Consider the following 11,587-nt stretch of genomic DNA (forward strand, 5'->3'; position numbering starts at 1 on the left):
TTTTTGTGTTATGGGATTTCATTTTGGTCCAGAAGCCACAAATCTCATTGCACTTATTACTGAAGTCCCAGTGGATCTGATAAATAATTGATAGAAGGGGACTGTTCTTCAAGGAAAGGGGAATGGAACTGCAAAGAGGTTAGCAGCAGGTTTGCACAAATACATGAGCAGTGACACCTTTTAGTGTTGTATTGATCAGTGCTGGTGAAAGGGAGAGATTTGTGTGGGGTCAGGAACCACATTATCGAGGGCATAAAAGCCTCCTTGGCTTTAGCCCTGTGAGATATGGAAGGAAAACAAGTGGTTAGGTCTGAGGAATGGCCGCTGCTTGGGGAAATGTGGACCTTGGCATTCAACCCACAAGAGTGCATTTTGTTATGTTATATGGTAAAGGGGGAGGAGGAGGATTAAGGGGGTTGAGAGAGTGGCAATGAAATGACTTAAATGGCTGGAAAGAGACTCTAGAAGCCAAAATGAATGTAGTTATTTGCATTACATTCTATGAATATTTGTCTGCTGCTTACCCCACGGCCTTGTTCATGCAGGCAAATTCCCTACCTGAGCAGAAACCCACTCCATGAGGGTAACACGCCAGCACTTGTACTGCTCTTACTAAGCTTGGAGGAGTTTCTTTATGCTACTCTTGTTTCCAACTAGTGTAAACTGAAAAGCGTGCTTTCTGATCAGCTGTTTGATGATACTTACAAATTCTCCGTGTGTTTCCTGTTGTCTGTAATGAAAATTTTCTATAACAAATATTAAATATAAAATAGAATGCATTTTATAAAACCATCCACTGTTACAGATAATTGGAAAATATGCATGCTCCTAAACCGAAGATGAATCATTGTTCACAAGCATTTTAAGGCAATATTAAATTAATGAAGAAAAGTGTACCCTTGTTATAAATATGAGGTCTCTGGTAGTTTGTTTTTTTTTTTATAATAAATTGTTCTAGGCTTTGTATATATTTTTGCCTTTATGGAAAAACTCTCTGCCTAGTAATTGACAAAAATAAAATGTGCAGAATTGTTTTGACTTTCTCAGGATAAGAGAAGGAGCATCTAGATGGGTAAATAAAGAGGAATTTAGCTGCTCATTCAAGAAATCTTGAGGAAAACCCTGAATTTTGGGATTGTTAGGTTCTGTGGTATTTTCCCAAAGTCGAACAGATTCTCTGTTTCTCATAGCTGTGCAGTGGCATTGTGCTTTTATACCTGGTAAATTTATAGACAAAGAAGGCATCTTTTTCCAAATACGGAAGAATGGATGGATACGATGGAGGAGGGATTGTACACAGTAAGTTGATAATGGCTCAGCGTGATACACGTTCAGTAGACTCTTTGCATCTTTGCTTTCCACTTGTTGTTTTTCTCACCCTTACAGTTTGCCTGACATGCTTCCATATCCTCATGTTCTTTCTCTTAACTCTGCTACCCCATCAGGAGCCATTTTTCACCCAGGCTCCCTTCCTGGCTGCCTTGGCGTGCAGCAGTGAATTTCATCAGTTCGGGCTGACTTTGTGTCTTGCTGGGTCAGTGTGACATGGCAGAAAGCAAAGCTAAATGCTTGGCTGTTTGCATGAAATATGGTATAAAAGTGTTTATTGGTTTCTAAGTTAGCTGCAGCAATGGGAAACGGGAGCAAAGGAAAGATGATTGTTTAGTAATAACCATTATGAGGTTTGGAGACTTTGTGGATTCATTTTGCTGTAGCACACTGCATACAAAACGATGCAAAGCTGATTAAGGAATAGTGGCTTTAAAAGCAGAGTTAAATTTTCCCAAGCTCTGCTAAGAATTTATTTTCCCTGATATTGCAGTAGGGTGATACCCTATAAATATAGGCTAAAACTAAGTAACGGGGCAGTTTGCTTCTGGGTTTACGCAGCTCCAGCTCTTCCAGTCCTGTGTCTCTTCTGCAGACACCCCTGGGGGTAAGGATTGACAACTTGCAATGTTTTAAGACCTTTGCAGTGTTAGGTTTTGTTGTTGCTTTTGTTGGCTTTTAATCTAAAGAAAAACAACAACAAAAAATGTGCAGTAGTCAGATGAGTTTATGGGGAGGCAGCCATTCAACTCTCAGTGCACTGAGTGCCAAAACTACATCTCACAGCAAATTTGACTTAAATTGATGTCATTAGATTAGACATCGGTTTTAGTCTTAGCATGATTTTCTTTTCTATACTTGAATAACTTACAAGCTAGGACAGGCAAGTGAGCTCAGTATCTAGATGCTGAAAGCTACAGGGCTCTGTTCCATTAATAGCTCAGGTATTCAGATTAAACTCTAGGGTGCTGCCCAGCCTCTGTTCAGCTAGCAGAGACATATGCTGTCTGGCTGCACTGTGCTTTGATAGTATGGAAACAGTAAGCTCTAATGTGCTGGTGACATTTGTTTGCTTTATTATAGGTATTCACAGTTAGTTGTTTTGTACAGGTGTCTGAAAGTTCATTTAGCAAGATATCTTAGGTGGCCCGAGGTCTTGTTTGTATGATCACCCAGAAGCCTGGAGTACCTATACAGCAAGCAGGGTAAGGAATCCCACAGAGCAATTTTTCATGACATTTTGGTAGTTTGGTTGGATAAAACAATGGAGTATGAATAAAATTCAGAACGGGACAGAGATTATCAAAGCATGGGGTTACGAAAGATTCATTTTGTTTTGTTTGAGACACTGCTCGAAGACTTTGCAGTGCTTGTTAAAAAGTTTAGAGACAATTCCATACTGATTTTTTTGACAAACTATGTTGTTTTTTATCTGAGAATGGGGGGAGATTCTACATCCAGAAAGCAAGAACTGAATCAGATAAAGAAAACCACGCTAGTGTATAAACCAGCACAAGTTCAGTGCAGCTGTAATAGCAATGGTACGTGGGCAGTATCCTCCAGTCTAGGATGGGATAGGATCCCCTGCCCCCAGTCCAGGATGGTGCAGAACAAAATCCCCTTCCCTTTCAGGAGCATTGGGAACTAAGCTCAGTTCCCTTATCCTAATTGGGTGAACTTGACAAGGACATTGGGGAGCACTGAAATGAATTAGCAGGGGCGCCCTTGCTAAAAACCTTCCTGCAGTTTTGTCTGAATTCCATCCCTGTGCTGTGCTACCTGTGTGTCCTGCTTGCTTTCCCCTGTTTTATCCACTTCTTTCCCTTCCCTTTTTCTAGCTTACCTGTTCCTAACAACCAACCGTATTTCCTGAAAGCAAAGAAGAAATGGTGGCGGTGGTTAGGGTGTTTGCCTTATCTGTGTGTTTTGCCACTTTAAGCCTGTTGTCTCTGCCCTGCAATTTATAATTTTCTTGGGTCAGGGACTCACAACAGTGTGTGTACAGTGCCTGACACAATTTGTCATCAATTTGCCTTGCTCATTAAGTGCTACGTAATAATCTTAATATGAAAGAAACCTTATCAGCTTGAAAGCAATGCGATCAACAATTAGCATTAAAGTTTCTCACTTATGAACTTTATCTGAACTGAACAGCTAGGGATAGATAATCCAAAAAAAGGCACTACAAAAAGAAAACCACCAAACCACACGTGCTGTAACATCAGAATGTTTTTGATCCTGAAACTGAGACTGTGTGATTAATCTGGTTTCCCAGAAGCTAGCAGGCAGACACTTCCAAATGTGAAATTATTCCTCTTCTGCAGAAATGAAAGAATTCAAAAGAACTGCCTCAGCAGTTTCTGCTGGGGCTGTGCCCAGGGTATGGCATTTATTTTGTAATTTCTTTCAATTAGATTATTTACTCTTTTTCAGCTATCTGTTTAATCTAATTCGCTTGCTGGTTTTGTCCTGCTGGGGCCCCCTCTGTAAATCCAATAGTGCTGGCATAGCACAGACCTTGGTGCACCTCCTAGAAGCTTTTGCAGTTTTCTACTGGCCAGGCTTACCTGGACCAGGATTTGTGTTATACAGAATATTTCCATTCCTCTTTTTATTTAGCTGGGAAGGATTTGGGTGGAAGGCCGTGTCAGAATTGTGTATCTCATTCTTAAAAGAGAGAAGCATTTCAGAAGAGAATTTCTTACAGGGTCACCTTCATCCATTCCTCTCTAGCCATTTGTTCGATAGCCACGTTTTTTGGTGGGAATGGCCCATTCCCAGGTTTGCTTGTAGCCGTGTGACTTGGTATTCAGCTGCTTTAGAGATCCTCATACAGCCATGAGGGTGTCTTAAGGGTTTTATAGCACTGGCGTAGCTGAACATGCACCAGCAAAAGGTAGCATTGCTTTCTGTCTGGTTTTAGATATTTAATGAAGATCATTAAAACTACAGCATGCAGTGGCCGTTTTTACTTGTTGCAACAAACAAGTAAACTGAGGACTGTCCAGCCCCTGTGGAAATATTTCCATTAGCTTCTGTGAAAAGTGGAATCTTTTTCCTTGTGAGAAACTGAGCTATTGAAAATAAGATTGACCTCTAGGTAATTACTCTCAGGGTATAACTTAGATGTTCTGTGCAACTTCATCACCATCTGCTTTGAGTTCTGTTCACGCTGCAGAAGGTCACATACTGAAACTCAGAGTAGATATCAGAAGTGCCCTGCTGTCCTCTAAAGGAAAACGTGAGGAATGGAAAACAAAAGGTGGTTGTGTTGCCAACTGGATGCTGATATAACTGTGGGAGTTAGTAATCAAGAAAATATTATGTGCACTCTTGGAGCTGTACTGGTTTTTGTAGCTATCCAAGTAGGACGAATATGTTCTTTTTCTTGTGGTTATTTTAGAAGGAAATGTTTCCCAGTTCTGAGGAGATAAACAATGAAACGTGCAATAAATGTATCCTGAAATTAGATAGAATTCCTCTTACCGATTTGGGAATTACCAGTGCAATAAGCAGTAACAGTGTTTGTTTACTGCTCTCTAATTTTCAAATAAAATGTTTAGTACATTAAGATCAGTATGTTTAATAATGAACCATAATCAATCACATATCTTTGGCCTGGTGCTCTCAGACCACATTAAAAATGACAGACTTGCATAGCTCTGAGTTAGGAAAAGGCCTTATGATGATCACATCCCTGAGCAGGGAAATGCAGACTCCTCTGGAGTGCATTATTTATTGCGTGATACAAATTGGAGACACAGGGAGCATTTATTTGATTCCTCTGTAATATGCTGACATGGTTGGGTGCTAAAAACTATGATAAACGTCTACTAAAAAGAATGCAATTAAATGACCAGAGTAGATAGACAAGCAGTCTGAACACCATCTTTGTCCGATTTATGTTTGTTTCAGGAGGAACTGACTTTGGTGTTCTCATAGACTTGGTTGATCTTAGAGTTTTTTTCTGACCATAAATGATGCGATCATTGCATTAATGAAAATGTGATTGTTAGCAATTACTACTCACATATTACAGTAGCTTTACAGAGCGTATCTGCAACCCAGTGCCCACCAGTGCATCAGTGGCAGAAATCTGTTCTTTCCGTAGCCGAGTGAACTGCAATTCACTTCGTTTTTTCTGCCCAGTAACGCTTCACATCATTTTGATCATGTAAAAAGACCATCAGGTAAATAACTAGCAGGAAGCATTTTCCATTCTGATGGTACAAAAAGGAGAATAGATACTTTTTTACAAAGAATTTATATTGCAATATTCAGGTGTAAAAGTAAGGATGGAAAAGTAAGTAAAATTAAAGTGTACTAGTCTAAAAGTGATTGTCATTCAAACACCTGTAATCTTTTCTGGGAGGGAACAGGTGCAAAATGTTCCCTTTGTGCCATCCCTTCTCTTTTTGATTCTTTTCCTGTCATTTTCCTGAGCAGGTTTCACATAAATAGAACATGAATGGAGTTGCCTGCTCTAATCCAGATGGGAGGATACAGCACTGGTATAATTTTAATGTGAAAGATGCATCAGCTTTCATTTCAGTGATGTAAATATGCATGTTCTTCACTGAATAAGTGAAGGCAAACTGGGAGGCGTAGATGTCTGTAATATATGGAAGGTGTGAACCCTTGGAATTAACACACGCGGGGTTTGCAGTGTTCCGCTTAATGCTGTGGATGAATCACTGACCTGATCTCGCAAACGATTACAGATGTGCCTAGTTTTATTTACTTACATAGTACCATTACAGGCAGTAGGTTAAGTGAATTTGGGGGTTAGTGCACTTTCAATGACCAGATTGGAATGAAATGTTAGACAGGAATGTGGAAATTGTTCGCAAGCATGTATTTGAATTCAGCTAATTTAGGCTCTGTTTGATAAAATTGTTCCTATTATTGCAGAATTTTGGACCCCCAGGTAATAGTACCATTAGAGAGCAGGCAGAAGAAGGCATCCTTGAGAATGATTACATTTTTCCTGGGGTGAATTCCAAGGCCTTGAGCCTCTGGGTTAATTTTTCTTCCGTAGCTGACAGTCCAAACTGAGCCAAATGGATGGGTCTGGCAGCTGCACACCTGAGCATTTTCTAACGATGCCATACAGAGACTGAAACTTCATAGAGGGCAGTCAAAATTATTTTGAAAGACTCAAATCAGTGCATTGCTCTAACAGGCTTGAATTATTATGAAGTAAAATACGATACACGAGCTGTAGAGGGACTAAAGTTCCATTTTGAATAGAAAGTCTATTTGCTGGGAGGGCTGGGAGACAGCTGTGCACAGGTGCATGTATTCATGCTCCACGTTAGAGAAATAAAATGTTCTTCCTTATTTTTAGCTTTTTTTTTTTTTCTTTATTTTTTTTCGTCAGAACAATTCTGTTCCTTAAAGAGGACTAATTTTAACGAATAAAAGTGTGAATTGGTCTGCATGGCCACGGGAATAACTTTTTTCTGCGGTAACTGGGCCAGCGATAATGAACGTAGTATGTTCCTGTGACCCAAAATGCTGACAAATCAAGCTAATAATCTAAAAGAAAGGGAACATGTGTTGTTTCCCTGTTTTGACCAGTTATCTCACATTTGCACAAATGACTTTCTTCATTAATTCTGGTGAAGTTGAGAACTACAGTGGTACCAGCTGTGAAGATCATGGCTGCTTTCCTTCATTGATGCTTTAAAGGAATAATTTGAAATAAGCTATTGACTTGATTGCCTTTTAGCTATTGATGTCTTCTGTCTGTATATACATACGAATATATCAAATATATTATGTGCATATGTATGCATGTGAACCAGTGGTAATAACACAGATTTTGATCTGTGATAGGACCTTCATGCCATTAGGGCAGGGCTGATTCCAGAGCATTCAGAAACAGACATGGTTGTGTCCGCAAAGGCTTCTACAAAAAAAACATATAGTTGTCTTTCATTAAAATATTTATTGGGAAAACATGATTTTTCTTTAAAAATATATACTTGGAATTAAGAAACCACTCAACAGTGGAGAATAGGAATTGGAAATTATATCATATGTGGTGTTTCTTCTAAACACAGCATTTGCAGTGTGTGGTATCATTGCAGCTCGCAATGAAGAACTTACTAAACAATTACAGTATGCCAGAGACCAATATAGCTGCATTTGCTTTTTTTAAAATTTACTTGTTTAATTAGAAGTTGCTTCCTGAACATGTCTGGAGACTTTTATCTCTAGTCACTTGTTATTAATACTTTTTTAAACTGTTGTAGTATGTGATTAGCAAACATCAGAAAACATTATGCATATTTTATATGGCATATATAGTCCTGCATTTATAATTTACAACATATGTTGCTAAAACATCTATTAAACATTGATAGCTGGTTTCATGTTACTACTACTGTGTATTATAAATACAATAAAATTACTCAAATGTGCCCACAACCTTTCTATCAACATTCACTTATTGTTAATATTTTTGCAATCTATGGCAGCGTAAAAATGACCATAATGCATCATAAATGATTTATGAAGTAATCTCCACCTGCTCATTTGTCATTAGGGTTGTGCACCACAAACCATTTTAAAATCGTTTTAAAAAATAAAAAATAAATCGATCTGCAACTATTGGAGAGAATCAACTCTAGTTCAAGGAAATACTGGGGTTTTCAAACAAGTTTTTAGTAAGCAAGTCCATTACTGATGTGTAGCAACCTGGGTTTACCTCTTTCAGAAGACCAGCTTCTTTAGCAAACCAGCCTAATAGTTTTTTTGCCCTTGCCCTCAAGGGCTTTCTGCATTGTTCAAAGCCTTACTGCGCTGCAGTTGCTGCCTTTTTTTTTTTTTTTTTTTCCCCTCCCGAACCATTTTTCTGCATGGTACTACTTTCATTTCCTGCTTTAGTTATTATCACATTATTTCCTAATCTGCCATGGACAACGCTAATCTGAGGCAGTGAAGGAAGCTGAAGTTCCTCTGGTTGATGCTGGGCTGCTGCTCAGAAAAAAAAACCCTGCAATGGGGCCACACAGCAATCAAATGGAGACCTTGCAAGTGGGTGAGCAAAGCACTCTTTGGAGAATAAAGAGTAATAACACTGTTCTTTTCCTCTTGCTAGTTAAGCTAAAAATCTCTAATGTGCAGTGCTCAAGCAGTTCTTGAAGCAGGAACTAGAGTTTAGGGACCCCCCCCCTTTGCAGATGCAGGACAGTCACTCTTGCCTCCATCATCTTGTTAATGTGGATCAGAATCACAGCCACTTCTGTAGCCTGGCACATGCAAGATTAATGATTCTCCTTGCTTCTCCTATTCCTTCAAATCTCTCCTTTAGATAGTGCAGTCTAGATTGATTTGTGGCCTTTGCCCGTGCCCATACATCTTGATTCTGACAGACAGTTTTTGAGCTCTGCTTTAATGTACCTTTGCAAGTTTAAGTTGTTTTGCTGTACTTCTGATTTTATGCCTGCAGAGAGGAGTGCTTCTAAGGCCTGTGCAGGTAATTGGGAAACGTAGGATATGCCGTAGCTGCAGCAGAACTTCCCGTGTTGCCTTGGTATCTGGCTGTTTCATTACTGCTGGATCACCTGCTATGATACCTTCGCAGTGGTGAATGGGTATTTTGCAAATGTGGTCCCTGGACTGTTGGATATATACCCTGTTCTGAATGTTGGAGCTGTGTCCCTGAACCAGAACTAGCCATTTTCTGGCATTTCAGAGCAATGCTGGAATTCCTTGAAATGGACACAGCACAATATTATTTTGCTAGTATCTGTTGTTGCGCTATCTCGTGAATGCAACCCTATGATTTTGTACAGTTTAATCTCTTCCATTTTATGTGGTCCTAATCCAGTTAAGTGTTACTGTCCAAGAAAGAACTTGCAGCCATTACAGGTGTGGTAATACAGCTGGAATTTAATCAAAACGATATGTGTTCAGAGATGTTGCTGTGCAGATGTCTGAATTATTCCATGGGCTATTTTTGATCCTACAGTGAAACTAGAAGTAGTAAGGCCCCTGAATGGTGTGTTTGAGATTCAAAGGGGATAACTTTGGTGCTGTGGATTCTCCTCAGCTAAGTGTAAATTAACTGTCCATATACCGCTTCAAATCATTAATTTGAAGTTTTGAAAACTTTCCTTAGTAAGGGAGGAAGCTTTGTAATCTAGTTAAAAACATGGTAAATCCAGGTTAATACTACATTTTGCAAGTATGGGCTCTTATATTTTTACGTAAAGAATCTACGAAGACGTCAATTCCTTGAACAGATGGTGCTGGCTGTGTCAACACTGGTGCAAGTCAAACTGTACCTTTCTCTCCTGATCAGCGTTGTACTGGAAATAGCTCTGAGGGCCATAACAGTCGTGTTTGTTTAATTCTGAAGTATGAATAGTCTTTTTTCTCTGCTGCTTGGCTGATGACTAGGAATGCAGAATGGCTGGCTGTGTACAGTTATATTGTGTGGTGTTATCAGACCTCTTTTCTTCCTTGTTACTAGATTACAAAGAAAGGACTGCTGGAACTGCTCTGGCCTGGAGCACAGAAGTCAGCATATGTGACTTGAGTTTGCACACATAAATTATACATAAGTCATGTTCCAGGATTAAGGAGATCTGAGTTTTAGAAGTTTTAAAGAGAGGAGTCATAAAGGCTTAAAATTCAGTTTCTACCAAGTTCCTTTGCAGAATCTCAATGCTGAGGCAAGCAATGGACTAAAAATCCATAAAAACAGAACTTCAGAACTGGAGACGAGTGTGATTCAAACATCCTGAGGCACTGTTCATTCTGAAGTAGACTCGTTCAAAATATTTGGAGTTTTCCTAGTGCATTCTAATACATAGTTTGTGCCATCTTTCACCTATCTGAGAGTTTTAGGTGCTTACAGTATACTGTTTCTAGGAGGAAATAATTTCCAATCCAGTTTTAATGTTAAATTCCAAACTACTTCTTTCATATGAGAGAACAGAAATCAAATGGTGATCTAGCTAAGTGTTGAAGTCCGCTGTGAATCGCTCACTCTAAAAGGCAGGCGCTTTTGAAAGAGGCAGACGTTCTCCAGAGGAACGTGGCAACCTCGGGGATTTTCCAACGCCGCCTGGATGTGGTCCTGGGCAACCAGCTCTGGGTGACCCAGCTGGAGCAGGGGCGTGGGACAAGGCCTTGAGAGGTCTCTTCTACCCTTGGCTGTTCTGTGACTCTCTGATATTTTATTAATCGAGCCCCTGATTCAATTCTCAGACCAATGCTTTATTCTAACCTTATTTAATGAAGCATTTGCTTAATTAGGTGCACTGAAAAGTCAAGGTTCATTTGAAAAAACAAGACTTTTCCCTTTGCATCTTTTTAAACAGAAGCAAATAAAAGCAGAGAATTCTTCCATGAATTGTGTGATTTGTGTTTGCGTTGTTGGTAATGAGCTGAAAAATTAGTGCATGGAACAGTCAAGAAGTTGGGGTGTTGCTTTGATGGCAATATTAGCAGATGAGAAACTTAAGTCAAGCCAAACAGAAATTCAATATCAACATTATTTATTTTTTTTTAGATCTGGGTAGTGATGTGCACAATGTGAGACTCTAAAGAGCAGCCCTTGAGCACAAGCTCCCATCCTAGCTGTAACAGCTCTTCACTTAGCCTAATGGGGACCGCTGCAATTAAACCAGCAGCAGCCCACTGAAAGAAAACCCGGGCTCATGGCTGAGAAGCCATTTTGTAGGATGAAATCCAGCAGTTTTTCAAAAGATTGAGGGATGTGTTTGTCCATCTATCATAACAGAGAATCTACAGCAACTTCTGTGGGCTGTGGCTTGTCTTCTCAGCATGCATAAACACAGCTCTTTGTGCGTAGTTCTTAAATGAACTATTCTTCAGCGTGGTTGGTGTGGTGGCCTTCCCGCCGTCACTGAGTGCATCTCTAACAAGGCCCTACAGCTTTGGGGAAGCTTACAGCTTTTCATGTGCTTTAGATGCTGGTGGCTGAGTGACAGTGGCTGTATTCAAAACCCGTGGATGGAATCAGTGACAATGCACCAGGAGGGCCTAAATGATGCAGTGTAAGGCAGTGTCCCCATGCTGTCTCACCTTATTTCTAATGAAAGTTCGAACTTTTTGTCAGAAGAGGTTTGCCCTTCTATCAAAACAATTAATTTACAAAGGTTTGATCCCAGCTACTTGGTTGTGGAGTTTGAAGCTGCTGGTGGGACTTCTTGTAACTGTGGTGCTGTTTGTTTCGAAACATAACGATAGTTTTGTCCAGATAGTTTTGTGCTGTAGGATT

The sequence above is a fragment of the Netta rufina genome (genome assembly GCF_964035555.1).
Source record: "Netta rufina genome assembly, chromosome: 19".
NCBI classification, from domain to species: domain Eukaryota; kingdom Metazoa; phylum Chordata; class Aves; order Anseriformes; family Anatidae; genus Netta; species Netta rufina.